Here is a 17,467-nt window from a genome sequence, read left to right on the forward strand (position 1 = left end):
AATTGTTGCCTTTGATAAATGGGAAATAAACAGTTCATTCTAACATTTTGTACAGAATGAAACAAACTGTGAACACAATTCGACATTTCGTTTCTGACTCTGGAAACAGTCGGTGGCTTTTGTCATTTTGACTTCAATTCAACTGAAGAATAGAGTGTTGCAGCCGTGGTTCACATACGTTGAAGAACATCATTTAGTGTGATATTGCCGGAAGCATCGGTCATGAACCCCGACCTTGCATTAGTTTGAGCAACGGTGCTTGGTCTTCTTGCCGCAAGCTCCGCATCTCAGTTGTGTTGGCCATAATTCCACCAGATGGTCCAGTCGGTCAAACCTGATCTTTTCCAAGACCCGCTTGTCCACAGAAACGTTTCTCTCTGTAAACTTGTAGGGCTAGTTATTTTTTGTTATTCCCCCCCTCTGCTTCTTTCTCTCTGTAAACTTGTAGGGCTAGTTATTTTTCGTTATTCCCCCCTCTGCTTCTTTCGCTCTGTAAACTTGTAGGGCTAGTTATTTTTCGTTATTCCCCCCCTCTGCTTCTTTCTCTCTGTAAACTTGTAGGGCTAGTTATTTTTCGTTATCCCCCCCCCCCCCCTCTGCTTCTTTCTCTCTGTAAACTTGTAGGGCTAGTTATTTTTCGGAATCGTTTCCTGTCGGCCTCATCTTCTGTCCAGGCTCTCCCCGGGCCACACCGATTATCGGACCAGACCATGCGGAACCGCCTGCATGAAGCTGGTTTGAGAGCTCGCAGACCTCACAGAGGAGCTGTCCTCACCCGCCGCCATCGCCAGAACCGAGTGCAGTGGGGCAACCAGCACCTTCGCTGGACCGTCCGGAATCACTGGAGATACGTGTGCTTCAGCGACGAGTCCTATTTCCTGCTCCAGCGACATGATGGTCGGAGGAGGGTCTACCGGAGAGTAAACGAACGTTACGCGCCCAACTGTGTGGATGAGGCACCCGTTCATGGTGGTGGAGGCGTCATGGTGTGGGGGGCGATCAATACCGCTGGAAGGAGCACCCTGGTGCACGTCCAAGGGCGCATAACTGCCCAGCGATACGTGGAGGAAATTCTGCGCCCACACGCCCTTCCTCTTCTGGCTGACCAGGATGCCATATTCCAGCATGCAGGACAACGCTCGCCCGCACACAGCACGACTCACCACCCAGTTCCTCACCGACCACCATGTCCAGGTGCTTCCCTGGCCATCCATGTCGCCAGACATGAACCCGATAGAACACCTCTGGGATGAATTGGACAGACGTGTGCGCAGGCGAGAAGAAGCGCCGGCAAATCACCGCGATCTATTGCAGGCACTTCAGGAGGAGTGGGACACCATCCCACAGCAAGATATCCGGCATCTGATCCAGTCCATGCCCAGAAGGTGCCGGGCAGTTGTTGCTGCTCAAGGCAGTCACACCCCCTACTGACTTGACAGCCTCGGCACCCAATCGTATTGATTGACTGATTGATTTGAAGATGCAAATGAACTGTGTGTGCATTCAACTGTGTCCATACCAAATTTCAAACAAATAATCTAAATATTGGATTTTCTGTTAATTTTTTCGAAAAATAAAACAAATTTGGCAAGTAGCAACTATGCGTTTCTTTTTTTGAACAGTATAATTATATTCTCGGAAAGAGTAAACTTTAACCACTGTTGCGGAGGCCCTATCTGCTGACAACACAGCTTCAATGACAGAATTGAAGTAAAATAATTCTCACCAAGCGACGTTCCCTGAATCAGTGTAAGGCGGATATCGGAGAATAAAAGAACTAGATTAATTAATTGCCGTGCTTTCTTTTTTGACGAATGACTCGGCTTAGTTCCCCGTAACATTCACGTACAGCTTTCTTTCTCTTTCTCTTTTGCTTCTTCAATTATGGCTTAAAGGCACAGTAAGCCTCCCGTAAACCATCACAGAGCTCCCCGAGCGTCTACATACAGTACAAGCATACTTCCATTTAAACGCTCACCGAACGGGAACATCCTGGCTGCTTTCTGTTGAGCGTGAGAAATTTTCAAAGAATTTATTTTCGTGGACTTGGCCCTGAAGAACAATGGCGCCTCGTTTTGGTGCTGGACGGCTGTTATTAATATCCCGGAAATCACGCCCGGACAGTAAGCCTCCCGTAAACCATCACAGATACTGTCAGGCTTTTACACACAGTTCAAACACCCTTCCATTTGAACGCTCACCAAACGGGAACATCCTAGGTGCCCTACGTAAAGAGCGAGCAAATTTTAAAGAATTAATTTTGCAGATTGTCTCGAACACTTTTTGGACCCATCCTGAACTCAGGTCAAAAATGAGTTACTTCCCTTAAACTGACGACAGCCGTGGATCGATGATTATCAGAATGTTTTTGGACCGTGGTGCGTTTTTGCGCTAGACTGACCTAACTTTTAAAATCTAGCTTGTTACACAAACATTCTTTAATCATAACAGAATTCTTTTTTCATCAAGACAAGATCAGTGCAATTCGAAGTTGTGAAAGTTTGAAAAAAGAAAAGCCCGGAAGCAGGGTCACGCAATGGTCTTAGCAGACGACGGTTTATCAGTCAGTGCATATCGCCGTTCCTCTCAACAGTCAAAAGCCATCGCTAGAGTTCTTGTGAACCACAGCCGTTTGTTTCGTGCATAAAAACGTGCTATTGTAAATAAGCTCACATCGAGTCGCATTCAAATAAGGCTAACTGACGACTACATTGTGAAAAAGGGAAACTGGATCACACGGGTTCACGATGGCTCAGGGGTAAGATAAACCACGCAAAAATAAATTCTTTGAAAATTGTTCGCTCTTTACGGAGGGCACCTAGGATGTTCTCAATCGGTGAGTGTTTAAATGAAAGGGTGTTTGTACTGTGTGTAAAAGCCTGACCGTATCTGTGATGGTTTACGGGAGGCTTACTGTGCCTTTAAAGCTCCCACGTGAACAGGACGTTCGAGCAGCCACCTGGGGTGGCATATGTTTTTTTTAATGTTTTTATTTCAGGTTCATTAGTGTGTGTGTGTGTGTGTGTGTGTGTGTGTGTGTGTGTGTGTGTGTGTGTGTGTGTGTGTGTGTGTGTGCAGGGGTGGACGAGGGGGGGTCCTGGGGTTTCCGGAAACCCCCCCGCCCCAGCCAAAAAATAAAAATATTTTTATGGTGCATTTCTTTATTTTAACATTGAGTTTCAATTTTGGGGGTATTAATCAGTGACAAAATCTGCTGCCTGAAACTGGTAATGATCATTCTCAGAATGCACCAGATTGCACCATTTTGCATCCTTTTTTTCAAAATTTTCCAGGGGGGGCATGCCCCCGGACCCCTCTAGCAAGCTATGCGCTTCGCGCCGTCGGCTCGGCGCCTTGCGCCTTCACACACATTTCTTCACAAAATACTTTTGGAACCCCCCCCCCCCCCCCCTCATAAAATGAACTGATCCGCCCCTGGTGTGTGTATTGTATGTGTGTGTGTGTGTGTGTGTGTGCGTGCGTGCGTGCATGCGTGCGTGCGTGTGTGTGTGTGTGTGTGTGTCTGTGTGTCTGTGTGTCTGTGTGTGTGTCTGTGTGTGTGTCTGTGTCTGTGTCTGTGTACGTGTATGTGTGACACCATCATGTGAAACTATCTTAGATGAAAACACTGTACACAATTAGATGCAAATAATCAATTCTCAACAGACTATTCTTTAAATGTCAGGGTATTCCAATAGAACTGGTCCTTCGAAATATCTTCTATACGGGTGTTGCTTAGTTTGTTTGGCATCATTCCCAATAAGTAGCTTGATGTTACGACAGTGATCATCTGTCCAAGAAAGACACAGTGTCAAAACAACACAAGGCCGTATGCGCTCTAAATAACACAACAAGTGTAAGGGATAGATATGATTTTCACGTAAAGCATAGGGTGGCTACAAAGGTGAAACAAAAGGAAGCGGTATACAAGAATACAAGAATTAACAATACAATAACAAGAGCAATCAAAATACCAACATTCTATGTTTTGATGTCAAAGGAAGTCGATATTTCGCAGGTAAATGTGTGACATCAGTCTGCAGAAGACAGTAATTTATTATGTGCAGGAATTTACTGTTAGAATGAAGACGAAGACCTCCATTTACTTTGGTACTTCTTTTAAATTCATATATTGTATCTGCCTTGGAAATAACAACAGATTGATTTGTTTCGATGAATCAGCAAAGACCTACCGACAATTTAAAAAACTCTTTCTGGCATGTCAAATAACAGCGGAACTGATGTCTAAAAAGACTTAAGATATTGAATCTAATTTACGACGTGACTGTTGGCAAAAGTCACCGAAAGTTTGAAGGCAATGCGTTGAGGAGATTCTGAAATGTGCTGTGTTTTTTGGGTCTAAATAACCACTAAAACTGCATCAAAAACCGCCTTTTAAGGCTTCTCAGAGGAATGACACCTACACCGATCAGCATACAAAATGTCATTATTAGATAAAATATGTGAACAAAACTGACTGTTTTGGGTGCGGATTAGATTGTTCTTTCTACTGATACACAGAACATGTTTCGTTTTGGCAGTTGTGATTTTTTTCCTATTTCAACGCGGGAACCTTGATTTTGCTAATTCGATTTTGGATGGTGTCTGTGTTGTTGGTCGCACTGTATAGACACAACATAATGAAAACTCAATCTGTTTTCTAAATAAGGTAGGAGAATGAATAGCCTTTTCAGTATAATTGATTTTACAATCAACAACCTCATCAGAAAGATCTGCGCTCCAACGCATCTGCCTACTTGTTTATGACGGGTAGTATAGATCGACTTTAGGGATGTTTTCGATCTTACCCATCCGATTGTTCCTCGGTGTGGGTTACAGCAGAAAGTTTTAGATAAGTTGCTCTCTATACTGTGCGACCTAGGAATGGTTTTGCGCAACTGCACGCCTCTCCATGTCTGCATATACAACTTGTTGGCGGTGTGCTACTGGTGTTGATTCCCGGTGTAGATTTCTTGTTTTCTAAGAACGGGAGCTTCATGGCTTTTAATAGTAAAACAGGGCACGGCGTCTGACAATAAAGGAATACCCCTTGCGCGATTTGCATGGGTTTGCCGAGTCAGTTGTAAATGCGCATATTAATATTGCTTCGCAAGAATAAGAGCAGTCATACAATTACTGTGATTATCTGCGCAGAGGTGAATCTGGGGCGTTTCTTGGAATAAATCGGACAAGACAGGAATTCTTACAACGCCATGCAGTTCAAAACGGTACCAGTTCAAGTAAATTTGAAGGTAAGAACTTCTAATTCATAATGCATTAATCGGGGTGCATGGAATCGGATGTTTGTGTGCAAATCACGATTGCCTAGATACTGCAATGAATTTTAGGGCTGGATCTAATTGAACAGGGAGGGGGGGGGGGGGGTCCTGGAACCCCCCACCACCTGACCCGGTAAGTCATCATGATGATCATGATGAAGAGAACTACTTCACCATCGTCACCATCTTCACCATCGTCATCATCACCATCATCATCATCATCATCATCATCATCATCATCACCATCATCATCATCGTCGTCATCGTCGTCATCATCATCATCATGATCATCATCATCATCATGATCATCATCATCATCAACATCATCATCATCATCATCCTCATCCTCATCATCATGACAACCATCGCCACCACAGTCCTCAAGACTGAGCAACATAAGCAGCAGCAACAGACCCCCGCCTGTCCAGGGCCTGAACTCCTGCCTCATTTTGGAAGCACTATCCCTGTCATACACGAGGTCCAGCCACGAATAATGTCTATTGAGGAAATTAGTTCATAAAACATCCCCACTCTGCACAGGGAACAGTCTAGATTGTTGATTTTGGCAATGTGTCTGAGTGGAATTTTTTTCAACACAAACATCTGATTAGATCTTTGATGATTGACTTGAACATTCACACGGAGAGGAAGGTTCCTGCGCCCCCTGCACCCCCATATTCATCCGGAACGAGTCAAGACAGTGCTTTGTGAAGAAGGCGGGTTCAAAATGGGCGTGGACTTCCACGAAACAGTATGCCTTTCTCGTGCATGCGATGTTACTATACCTGCTGCAAGCGGAGCAAAATAGGTAGAACATTTTAATGCCGGATGTTCATTGGCTTGCAGGTCAAAATCCTGTGTGGATTGACCCATAAGCGTAACATATATAAGTGTGCGCGCCGTTTTAACAGGATACCGAGACTAGACTAGCTGTCAGGGCGTTAGACTACCCTTTTAACGCGCGAAGAGGATTTTGTTCTAGACCGTTTAGTGCTGAGTGTCTTCAAACCAAAAGAGGCGAAATGGTGAAACATCTTTTTGCGCTGCTCCTGTTGGCATCGTTCATCTTCACTTGTGAGGGCACACCAAAGCATCCTGTCGTTTTGGGTAAGTTTGCTTTAAAGTTTAAGGATGTCCTAAACTGAGCCTGTATGTTGACTTCGCGAACTCTTTGTACCGAACATTTTGCAACAGAGCTTTGTGCAGCGAGGTTCATGAAGTTAACTTCGCGAAATTGACTTTGCCCGATCAATGTCAGACTGACGAGCCTGCTTGTAAAGACTATTCGAAATGATGCATGAACATAATGATAGTAATGATAGTAATAGTAATAATAATGATAGCTTATATAGCGCAAACCACTGCTCTCCGCGCTTTACATATCAACTATGCATAAGAACATACTATTTAACATAAAATCAAATACATAGAATATAAGCTTATATACATTCTAGCAAAATAACGTAACAGTAAACTTACAACAACACACTAGACACTTATGGACAATACCATTTGAATTGCTACAAAACGCACAATAGATCATGTACAATTACCAATGGAAAATCTCAACAGAAACACACACACACGCACACGCACACACGCGCGCACACATACACACTAACACACACACACACACACACACACACTAACACACTAACACACACACACACACACACACACACACACACACACACACAATATCACCAATATCAACATATGTTGCAGAAATCTGGTTTCCACACCAGATTAATACAAATGAACAATTAGATTTATCCAACATTTTTAAAGAATGCATGACTTGTAAATATCAACATGAAAAAGTTCATTCAAAATTCTGTAAACAAATTCTTGGGGTACATAAGAAAACTATGATAGTACCAGGACTAGGAGAATTAGGAAGATTCCCAGTTAGCATTAACATAATATGTAATATCATTGCGTACTGGTTACACATATTGGATCTTCCAAAAACATCTCATCTGAGCAAAGTATATAATCTTATGTACATGTACACCAAAGGCAGTGAAACATATCCTTGGATATTGTTAGAATTGTTAGAATAACAACTGTTAGAAGTCATTGGATTAGGTCATGTGTGGAAAAATCAGTCTACTTTTAATATGAATAAGTTCAAACGTGAGTACATTGCTTTTTGGTCTCTTTATTGTTCCCTCTCACGTGCAGTCGCCATTGTTTTATACTTACTTCATAATTATAAACATTCAAGAAATATCCTCAAAAAAGTTGTTGATAAACCATACAAGTTGTGACTGGATAATTGCCATTTTCTTTTCTGTACCAGATGTGAAAATAGAAATAACTTCCGTTCTATCGATTGCTCACGTCAGAAACATGAAAGCTATTTGTTGATGCTGTTAGAACCGATATATCAACGGAGGGCTAAGTTTTACAGCACATTTGTTGGTGTTTGTGACTCAGATAAGGTGGTAAGATCCTACTTAAAATTGCCCAAAGCTTTTGACCCCAGTGACCCGTTAAAAACAATCATTAGTATCATTAGTATCTTGATGCAAAATGAAAACTTTAACACGTAAGTCAGCCGACCTGAGTAATACACGCCACGCAGAATTTGTTTCTTTTTTCGCAATACACCGACGGAGTTAACTAAAATTTGCATAATTTCGACCCATATTGGGAGAATATCTATCGCCACACATATCAACATGGATTAATTTCTTATGTAGGCTGCCAAGAATATCTGAGGTTAATTGACAACCAGCAATTTGAAGTTGAAAAGTGCAAGAAACAGAGGGAATCCATTATGATACCGGCGTCGTAGAAAGTACCTTATCCAGTCAAATTATGAAGAGTCAGCAAGCAGATTTCTTCAAATATTGAGATGGCAATTTTAATTCGTAATGAAAGGCGCATTGTAAACTGAAAGCATACAAAGGTCAATAAAATGTGTCTGATGCTTGTGCAGTGCCAGGGTTGGGAGCAAGCAAGTTATATCACAAAAAGGACTCGGAGACCTATTACAGCGGTCTTTGGGTTCAAATCATTGATGCATATGCATCACCTACAACATGGTTGAAGGCCTTGACGTACGTATATCTATATCTATATACGGCTTGTGTGTGTGTGTGTGTGTGTGTGTGTGTGTGTCTGTCTGTCTGTCTGTCTGTCTGTGTCACTTCGCGATGCACGGCCAAAGTTCTCGATGGATCTGCTTCAAATTTGGTGGGCATATTCTGGTAGACCCCAGACACAATCTGGTCGATCAAAATTTTCAACACGTGCTCTCAGCGCTCAACCGATTTTGGTTTTTCTGTACATCCATTCCCTGTAACTCTTCCTTATCTTCTCCAGTGTTTTGCGCGTTTATCTCCCTTCCTTCGTGTGTCGTCAATCGCGTACAATGCGCTGGCAAAGCCGGTGTACACCCGGCAAAGCCGGGTATTCGGCTCTACTTCTTCCCGGCGAAGCCGGGTACCCGGCGAAGCGGGTATTCATCTAGTATATGGGTGCGTCTCAGAAACTGAACCTTTTGTGTGTGCCATAATCAAATTAGCCCACAATTGAAACATACTGAATTTTAAATCATGATATTGGTATTTTTGAGAAGTAAAATGAATAAAGAAATAGTACAAACAAAACTGAGTATTTTGCATGATTATTATGAAGGTTGTTTTGCGAAAGAAATGATTGGATGCGTGAAAAATGGAGGTCTGATCTGTGACATGAACCATGAACTGGTTTTGCACCTCACTACAAGAATCGTTTAGAATGTCCAAGGACTGCTATTCTTGTTATGTGTGTTTGGTTTAAGTGTACTTGACAGTTGAAATGTTGATTTTGTCCACAGAATTGTTTTTTTTAAACGAAATTAATCGCCTGAAAGTTTGCCATCACTGTCGTAACATAGGTTTCCACACGCGTGCAACAGCAACAAGTCCTAAATTTGAACTTTAGAATTTGCATATTCATCTTCAACACGATCTTGACATGAAAGGGCATAGAAAATCGCTAAGCTAAATGTTATTTAAGTATTATTTTCTCAAAATTGCATCTGCAAACTAAGTTGAAAGTTGCGCAATATGACATGCTTCTTCAAAATTCAGTTACGATGGTGAACGGTTTTGCAAATAATGTTCAGAGTTTTGAAGAAAGATTAGAACTATTTTGCGCGTAGTGACTTAGAGGTGCGGGTGACTACGCATGCGCAGTTACAGAGAGAAATAGTTCAGCTTCCAGCAGCGAAGAAAGATTTCGAGAATGTTTCCGAAGTCTGTGATTTTGTTACGACAGTGATCAACACCCAAGGTTCTTGAGAAAAGGTGAGTTTTTGCTGCTATGATATTCTATGAAGTGAAAAATTAGGCTAAACATTTGTTAATAATAGTTTTTCTTTCGATTTCACCTAGTCAAAACTTGACTAAATGTTTTAACATAGAGGGGGAATCGAAACGAGGGTCGTGGTGTATGTGTGTGTGTGTGTCTGTCTGTCTGTGCGTGTGTGTGTGTAGAGCGATTCAGACTAAACTACTTGACCGATCTTTATGAAATTTGACATGAGAGTTCCTGGGTATGATATCCCCGGACGTTTTTTTTCTTTTTTTCGACAAATACTTTTGATGACGTCATATCCGGCTTTTTTGTAAAAGTTGAGGCGGCACTGTCACACCCTCATTTTTCAATTAAATTGATTGAAATTTTTGTAAAGCAATCTTCGACGAAGGCCGGACTTCGGTATTGCATTTCAGCTTGGTGGCTTAAAAATTAATTAATGACTTTGGCCATTAAAAATCTGAAAATTGTAATAATTTTTTTTTATATATAAAACGATCCACATTTACGTTCATCTTATTTTACATCATTTCTTGATTCCAAAAACATATAAATATGTTATATTTGGATTAAAAACAAGCTCTGAAAATTAAAAATATAAAAAATTATGATCAAAATTAAATTTCCGAAATCCATTTAAAGGAACGGTAAGTGTCAATGTTTTCTTTAATTGTAAAAGTTGTATGTTCAATGGAATGGTAAGTCTGAACAAAATAATTACTTTATTTTGTTTTTAGCCAGTGAATGTGGATGCATCAAAATCTTGATAGACATTAAACAAATTCATGTTAGTGAAACTAGTACACATATTGCATCAATCTTTAGTTGAAATCGCAGGTACTTGCATGTTTCAGGTGCAAGAGATTCGACCTGATGAACTGGTGGTAACGTTCCTTCGAAGGAAACCGGAGGGGAACTACTATTGCTTTCCAGGGATCGATGATATTTCCTTTGTCCCTACATCTGATGCAACCATGATTCGTGACCCCACCTTCAATGCCAGGGGGCATTATTTCTTTTAAAATAAATTAATTAACTGCAAGTGGCAACTGTTCTATATGTAACCAATGCCTTTGGTTTATTGTCTTAACAATTGAATGAACCACTTTTGAACATTTGCATTCTTCATGTCAAACCTTATAATACATGTCTGGTTGTTCGTTTCCGAGTTACGTCGGTGATGAACTTTTCATTAATGTTTCTCTTTTTTGGGGCAAAGTTTTCTTGATTTTGTCCAGCTTTTTTTCTTTCTGTTCCTGTTTTAGTGTTTGGCATTTTACCCAAGAAGAATCTGGTTGCAAAATCAGCTTCATTTAGTAAAGTTTGTGGGAAAAAGCACAACCGTTTCTTTGTTACAAAAGTGATGTTTCCATGTTACATCGGTGACCATTTTGCATTCTTTTGGAATAACTTTCTAACATTTTGTCTTTGAGCAACAAATCTTTGTATATATGCTATTGTGAAGGTTAAATGTCAATAAGACTGAATGAATGCCATGTATCAACATGTTCTGATCAGGATATCATTAATTAATTTTCATTTTTGTATTGAAATTTTGACGAATGCATGGAACTTTGAAAAAAACATTATTTTGTTGTTTGCATGTAGTCATTTCATATTGAACTCTATAATGGCTTGTGATTCAACAATAATAACTGAATAAAAGTCGTTTTCAGCCTTATAAATGCAGTTTTTTTGTCTTTTATTGTTTCCATGTTACACGGGTGATTTTGCACACATGGTCCAAATAATGCTCAATATATGGCAAACTAAAGGCAATGTTATATTTTTTCTTGTTTAAACTGAAAAGGTACAAATAGTATTATCAAAGTTTTCTGGGAAGATTTTACTTTTGGTGATAATGTCACAAACAGAGGACGAGATTCTGGGACGCACCCATATATATATATATATCCCATGAGCTGCTTCTTTGTCTCTGTAATGCTACTATGGGTATATATGTTGTATTTTTCGGCTTCAATAAATACATAATGGGCTCAAAAAAATATATCATAGTACCGATTCCGGTTTGGCCGAGGAACTATACTTCTGCCTACACTTGACACTGCACCGAACATGTTTCAGTGGATTGATGAAGAGCATTGCTCACATGGCTAAACAAAAGAAAACACAACATTCACAGAGGACAAAACCATGATACGTATCTGTGGTATGCGATACAGTAAACAAAGCGTTTATCTTTACACTTTGGGTGCAGGTCGAGTAAAAAAAGAACAAAAGCGAAGAATCAACTGACAGTGACAGCAAACGAACCTCGCTGTTCATTTGAGGTGAAGCTAGAGTAACCTCCCTTCCTCCGTGTGTTCCAACAAGCAAAGATGCACTGCGTGTTACGAGTGTACTTTTTTGACTGGCCGGTTCGCTTCATCATCCAGCACAGGCTGTTTCATCCATTTTTCGAGCATGTCCAACTTTTTTGCTTTACACTGACGTAAGTTCATGATTATATGAAAGTATCCAAGAGCTCAGCAAACGTGTATTTCATCCTGATGGAGTAAAATCAGTCCAAACGGTATTCAACACGCAGTTTCAAGGAGCAGCCATTACACCGTTTTAGACAGAATTGACGCTACCGGTATGGGTTGATTAACGCAAGCACGATCGAACAAATTAACTAAGAGATATATTTCACGAACATGAAATGACTGCTTAAATCTAAAGGAAGTTATTCAGTAAAATGTTAGTTTATTTTCGTAATTCTACACTCCAACACAAAAATTAAACTAGAATTGGGATCCGAGTTAACCAAACCGGTGTTGGCAACCGTAGCCCGGAACTGTGACCTTGGACGGACTCAGAACCTAAATCGAAACTGTCTTTGATTCAATGAAAACTTTCATTGTGTGTGCTTTCTTTACTATCTTGAAACTAAAATGCATTCAAAAGCAAATCGAACAGTGGTTTGAATGTAGATTTAACACACATTTACGGATGCACTTGTTTGCACTTCATTTCTTCGGCGACGTGGCTTTAGCATGGGGTAGTGAAGAGGAACACACCTCGCTGGCTCACCTATTTTACACACCACAGACAACTACAGTGCTTTATTGTGGTCCACGTTGTTTTTGGTGTACGCATGGGATATACAGCTTACAACACTCGTGTTTTTTTTATATGGCTTGTATTTCAGTCAAGACCCAGCGGGAATATCATCGGGATTCACTCGCCAGAGGCTCCCTAGGCATTTGAGTTCACTGGCAAAATTGTCAGAGTTGGTGGCTTTGTTGAAAGCACGTCCGCCTATGGCCAAAGTGATCCGGGTTCGATTCCCGGCATGGGCGGTCTATTTTTTTTTCTTTCTTTTTTTTTTAAAATTCTTGTTTACTATTGTTTATTATTAACGTTTTAATGTTTTATTTTACTCTAATAATTGTTTTTATTGTGTAAAATAAATAAATAAATGTATTTTTTTTAAACCACGTGCACAAGACAAAAACTTTCATACTGGGCCAGTTTGAAGAGTACTCGGGTCCAGCGCGAGCGTTTTTTATTTTGAACCAAACAGCACATACCAACGAAAGCTAAACACACAAACACATACGCGCACTAACACAGATTGAATGCAAAGCGCGAACGAACACAGAGGATTTTTGTAGGTCAGGTCGAGGGAAACTCCACCCGAAATGTTCCACAGGGGAACTGGTTGTGTTTGTATTGTTTATTTTCTCACAGTGATGTTGATGGTTTTTACAGTGGCGTTTTGAAAGAATATTTTCCGAATTTGGTGCACACTTTTGACTTTTGGTTCGTTTATCTCGTCGAAGTAACATTCGAGTGTTTCTAAATCAAAACCTTCCAACACCGCTGGTGCAGATTAGACCTGCCTGACTGTCTGCGTGCGTGTTAGAGCTGAAGACGAAGCCTCAATCGCCAAAGCGTCACCTATCTGTAGGTCCTGAGCATCGGATGTACGTTGATACGTGGTGAGATCCGCACGGAACTGTCTATGCAACTTTTCCTAGTCACAGGTGTACGGTTCGATCTTTTCTTTGAAATTTCGTCCTCTGTGTACGTAGCAAAGCGTTTCGCCATTTTTGGTTTTTGTTGCAGACGACGATAGTGAAAGTAGTACCTATTGTTTTGTTTTGACCTTTTGTATTCAGGGTTCTTAATTGAAACTTGGTAAAGGGAGCTTGTCGTGTACACTCGACTCCACTTAGCTCGACCCCGCTTAGCTCGTCCGCCGTTTAGCTCGTCGCCATATTTTTTCCCCGGGCTGACGTCCTTCTTTGTATCTGTAAAATTAAGCTGGTTAGCTCGTCCGCCGGTTAGCTCGTCCGCCGCTTTGCTCGACCAAACTTTCCAGTCCCAAGGCATGGTGTGACGTCATTTACGCCGGATAGCTCGTCATAACGACATTGTGTCGTCAGCGATGACGTCTTCTGACAGGATGACAGTAACAAAAGAACGTTCCATAAACTGCCAGACTTTTCGAATTGAATGTCAAAGAAGAAAACATGCGCTGTTTATCTGATTTTGCTACTTTGTTTCAATTTTCTCCCACTTATTAGTAGGTACAATGTACACACAAAACTTTCTTTGCATGACTAATTAGAATAATGTTTGGACAATGACACCTGTTTTTAGTTTCTTCCATTTTGTTGTTGTTTTTTTGTTTTAGTTTTTTGTTTGTTTGTTATGGTTTTGTTGCGCAGATTTTTTGTTGATGTGCATGTTTTTGAAAATGGTGTGTGTGTGTTTTGTGTGTGTGTGTATGTAAGCACGCAAATGAGTTAGTGCTTTTTTTGCGTGTGTGTTTGTGTGTGTTTAACTTTTTTCTGGCGCCGTGTTTACTTGGTTTTTCATTTAAAATTCTTCTCATTGGACTGCTTATTTTTGGATTTAATAAAAAAATCCCAAGAAATGTGCTTTCTGTTTCATGGTTTACATCTCTCTCTCTCTCTCTCTCTCTCTCTCTCTCTCTCTCTCTCTCTCCCTCTCTCTCTCTCTCTCTCTTCTGCCTATCTCTCTGTTATTTTCATAGTAACACATGTTACAAACCCAATATGCGAAACGAATATAAACTCTATCAACATCTTACCGAGTCTATGAACAGAAATTCGTCATTTGACCATTGCACATCATAGCTCCTACTCCATGGTGATGAAAGGATTACTTCTGGTTTGTAGACACGGTAAAATGTCATGTTGTGAACAAAGGGCTATTCGAGGATGATCTACTAGATTGATAGTTATCTCAGAACCTGATACACCCGTTTACAAGTGTTTATGTGCTTTTAATATTGGTCTGGACGAATTCGCCGGATAGCTCGTCGCAGCATATCCCCCAGGGAAATTGGACTCCGTTTACCTCGTCCGCTGCTTAGCTCGTCGGCCGGTTAGCTCGTCGCGAATTTTTTGGTCCCGAGAGGGACGAGCTAAGCGGAGACGACTGTAAGTGGAAAGTTGACGAAGCTTTTGAAAACAGAAATTGAATGAAGAAGAAAATGTGTCTTTCAGTTATATACAGGAGAACGGGGTTGGTGTTATTCTTTTTCCGTCAAACACTTAGTACACACATACCTGTTTACACTACACATTGAGCGTAGTAAACTACGAATTTGAATAATATACTACGCAACTACGCAAGTCTGTCGTTTTCTACGCAAAGGGTATTTAAAAAAAAAAATTTATTTTTTTTTTTTTCTTTTTTTTTTTCGTCTTTACACCTGTTCCTTGTCCCGTTGTGCTCTCACACCGCCCCGTCCCTGCACGCAAACGGTATTGTTTCGGCTACGCATATCACAATCCGTAATTTTCTTCATCTCCCTTGACCGATCCATTTTCCAATCCATGTTTTCGGCCAGCAGTCGTTTGCTGCGTGCAGCGCTTAAAGCGCCTTGCGTTGTAGCTTGTTAATGCCGAATAGGCTTCTCCAAGCAAATGCCGGGCACAACTGAAAGCGTTACTGCCAAACCATGCGGGCGTTTCGACACAATGACTGAACGCAGAGCACACGAAAGTGAAGATGAGAACTGTGAAGAAAATGACTCCGAAAGGCCACCGACCAAAAAGAAAAAGACGAGCAATGCGCCGAACCAAGTCTTTCTGCCAAAATATCATCAGGACTACCCATGCCTTGTCTTCGCGGAAAGGAAAACATCATGCTCATTGCACTGTCTGCAATTCCCATTTTTCCGTCAGTCAATCAATACATGTGGTAAAAAGTAGCAATCATTGTTCTTGTTGTTGTGATAGGTCGACGAGAAATTCTACACATTCAATTACAAAACTACACATTTGCCTCATTTTGCTCCCAGAAAATACACATGCAATGTTTTAGGGGTAAACAGGTCTGTACACAGATAAAACTTCCCGACTTCCCGACTGCTTCAAGTCTGCCGTTGTCCGCCCACTCATCAAGAAGCCCGGCCTCGACGTCAACGAGTTGAAGAACTACCGTCCTGTGTCCAACCTGCCCTTCCTCTCCAAGCTTCTGGAGCGTATCATCCTGGAGCAGTTGAGCGCCCATCTGTCTCGGAACTCGCTGATGCCAGTGTACCAGTCAGCGTACCGCCCTCACCACAGCACCGAGACGGCGCTCCTGCGAATCACCATGGACCTCCTGAACGCAACAGATAGCGGTCTCGTCTCTGCCCTAGTGCTGCTGGACCTTTCCGCGGCCTTCGACACGATCGACCACCAGCTACTCGTCGATCGCCTCAGTTCAACGTTCGGCATTCACGACACCGCCCTCTCTTGGTTCCGTAACTACCTCCAGAACCGCTCTCGGACTGTCACCACGGATTCGTTTTCTTCTCAGCCTGTCCCTGTCCGCTTCGGCGTCCCACAAGGGTCTGTCCTCGGCCCTGTCCTTTTCACCCTGTACACCCAACCTCTCTCCCTGGTCATCGAACGCCACGGCTTGAACTACAACTCCTTTGCCGATGACACGCAGCTCCAGAACAGCGCCAAGCTGGAGGACGTTGACCATCTCCTGGGATCCATCTCCAGTTGTTTCAAGTTGAAGCTGAACAGTGAGAAGACGGAGGCCCTTCTCGTTGGAACACGACAGAAGATTGCTTCCCTCACTGTGACCGACCTCCAGCTGGATGACGCGACTGTTCCATTCTCCCCTGCTGTCAAGAGCCTTGTCGTCTTTCTCGACTCCACTCTCTCCATGCAGACACACATCTCCTTCATCATCAAGACCTGCTTTTTGCACCTACGACGCATCGCCTCCATCTGTCGCTACCTCACCCACGACGCCTGTGTCAAGCTGGTTGTCTCTCTCATCTTCAGTCGTCTGGATTACTGCAACTCCCTTCTGGCTGGCCTCCCCGCCTCATTCATTCATGGCCTACAACGAGTCCAGAACGCTGCTGCCAGGCTGACGTTGAGGAAGACGAAGCGAGACCACATCACCTCCCTACTTCGCTCCTTGCACTGGCTCCCTGTCAACACCCGAATCTCCTACAAACTGTCCACTCTGGTCTACAAGTGTCTCAACGACTCTGCTCCAATCCTTCAATCCTCCCTGGACCTGTACACCCAGCCCTCCGACCGTCCCCTTCGTTCTGCTGCTGTCCCTCTCCGCCTCCACATCCCTCGCTCGAAACTCGCATCTGCTGGTCAGCGTTCCCTCCGCGGGCCCCTCCGTCTGGATCTCCCTGCCGCTTGAGCTTCGCCAGAGCCCCTCTCTTGACGCGTTCAAGAGTAGGTTGAAGACTCAGTTCTTCCCGTAGCTGGCTGCGACTTTCATGTTCGACGTGATGTGTTGTGCCCAAATAGACATTCTTGTTCTGTGCTCTGTGAGAGGTGTTTTCTTTGTGCTTAATATTATTTTGTTTGGACCTAGCTATTGATTTGTACATTGTTGTTAAACAATTGTTTGTTGTATGTTTACCAGGGTTTGCTAGG

At 42.1% G+C, this 17,467-nt stretch overlaps 1 protein-coding gene across 1 annotated transcript in view; it reads left to right on the forward strand.

Annotated features, from left to right (window-relative positions):
• LOC138975223 (lysosomal phospholipase A and acyltransferase-like) overlaps positions 1-17,467 on the forward strand; it is a 204,536-nt gene that overhangs the window by 159,486 nt on the left and 27,583 nt on the right. The window contains exon 2 of the mRNA XM_070347882.1: positions 8,224-8,344. The gene's annotated coding sequence lies outside the window, so the exon portion shown is untranslated. The remainder of the gene's footprint in view (positions 1-8,223; positions 8,345-17,467) is intronic.

The sequence above is a fragment of the Littorina saxatilis genome, linkage group LG9 (genome assembly GCF_037325665.1).
Source record: "Littorina saxatilis isolate snail1 linkage group LG9, US_GU_Lsax_2.0, whole genome shotgun sequence".
Classification (NCBI taxonomy): domain Eukaryota; kingdom Metazoa; phylum Mollusca; class Gastropoda; order Littorinimorpha; family Littorinidae; genus Littorina; species Littorina saxatilis.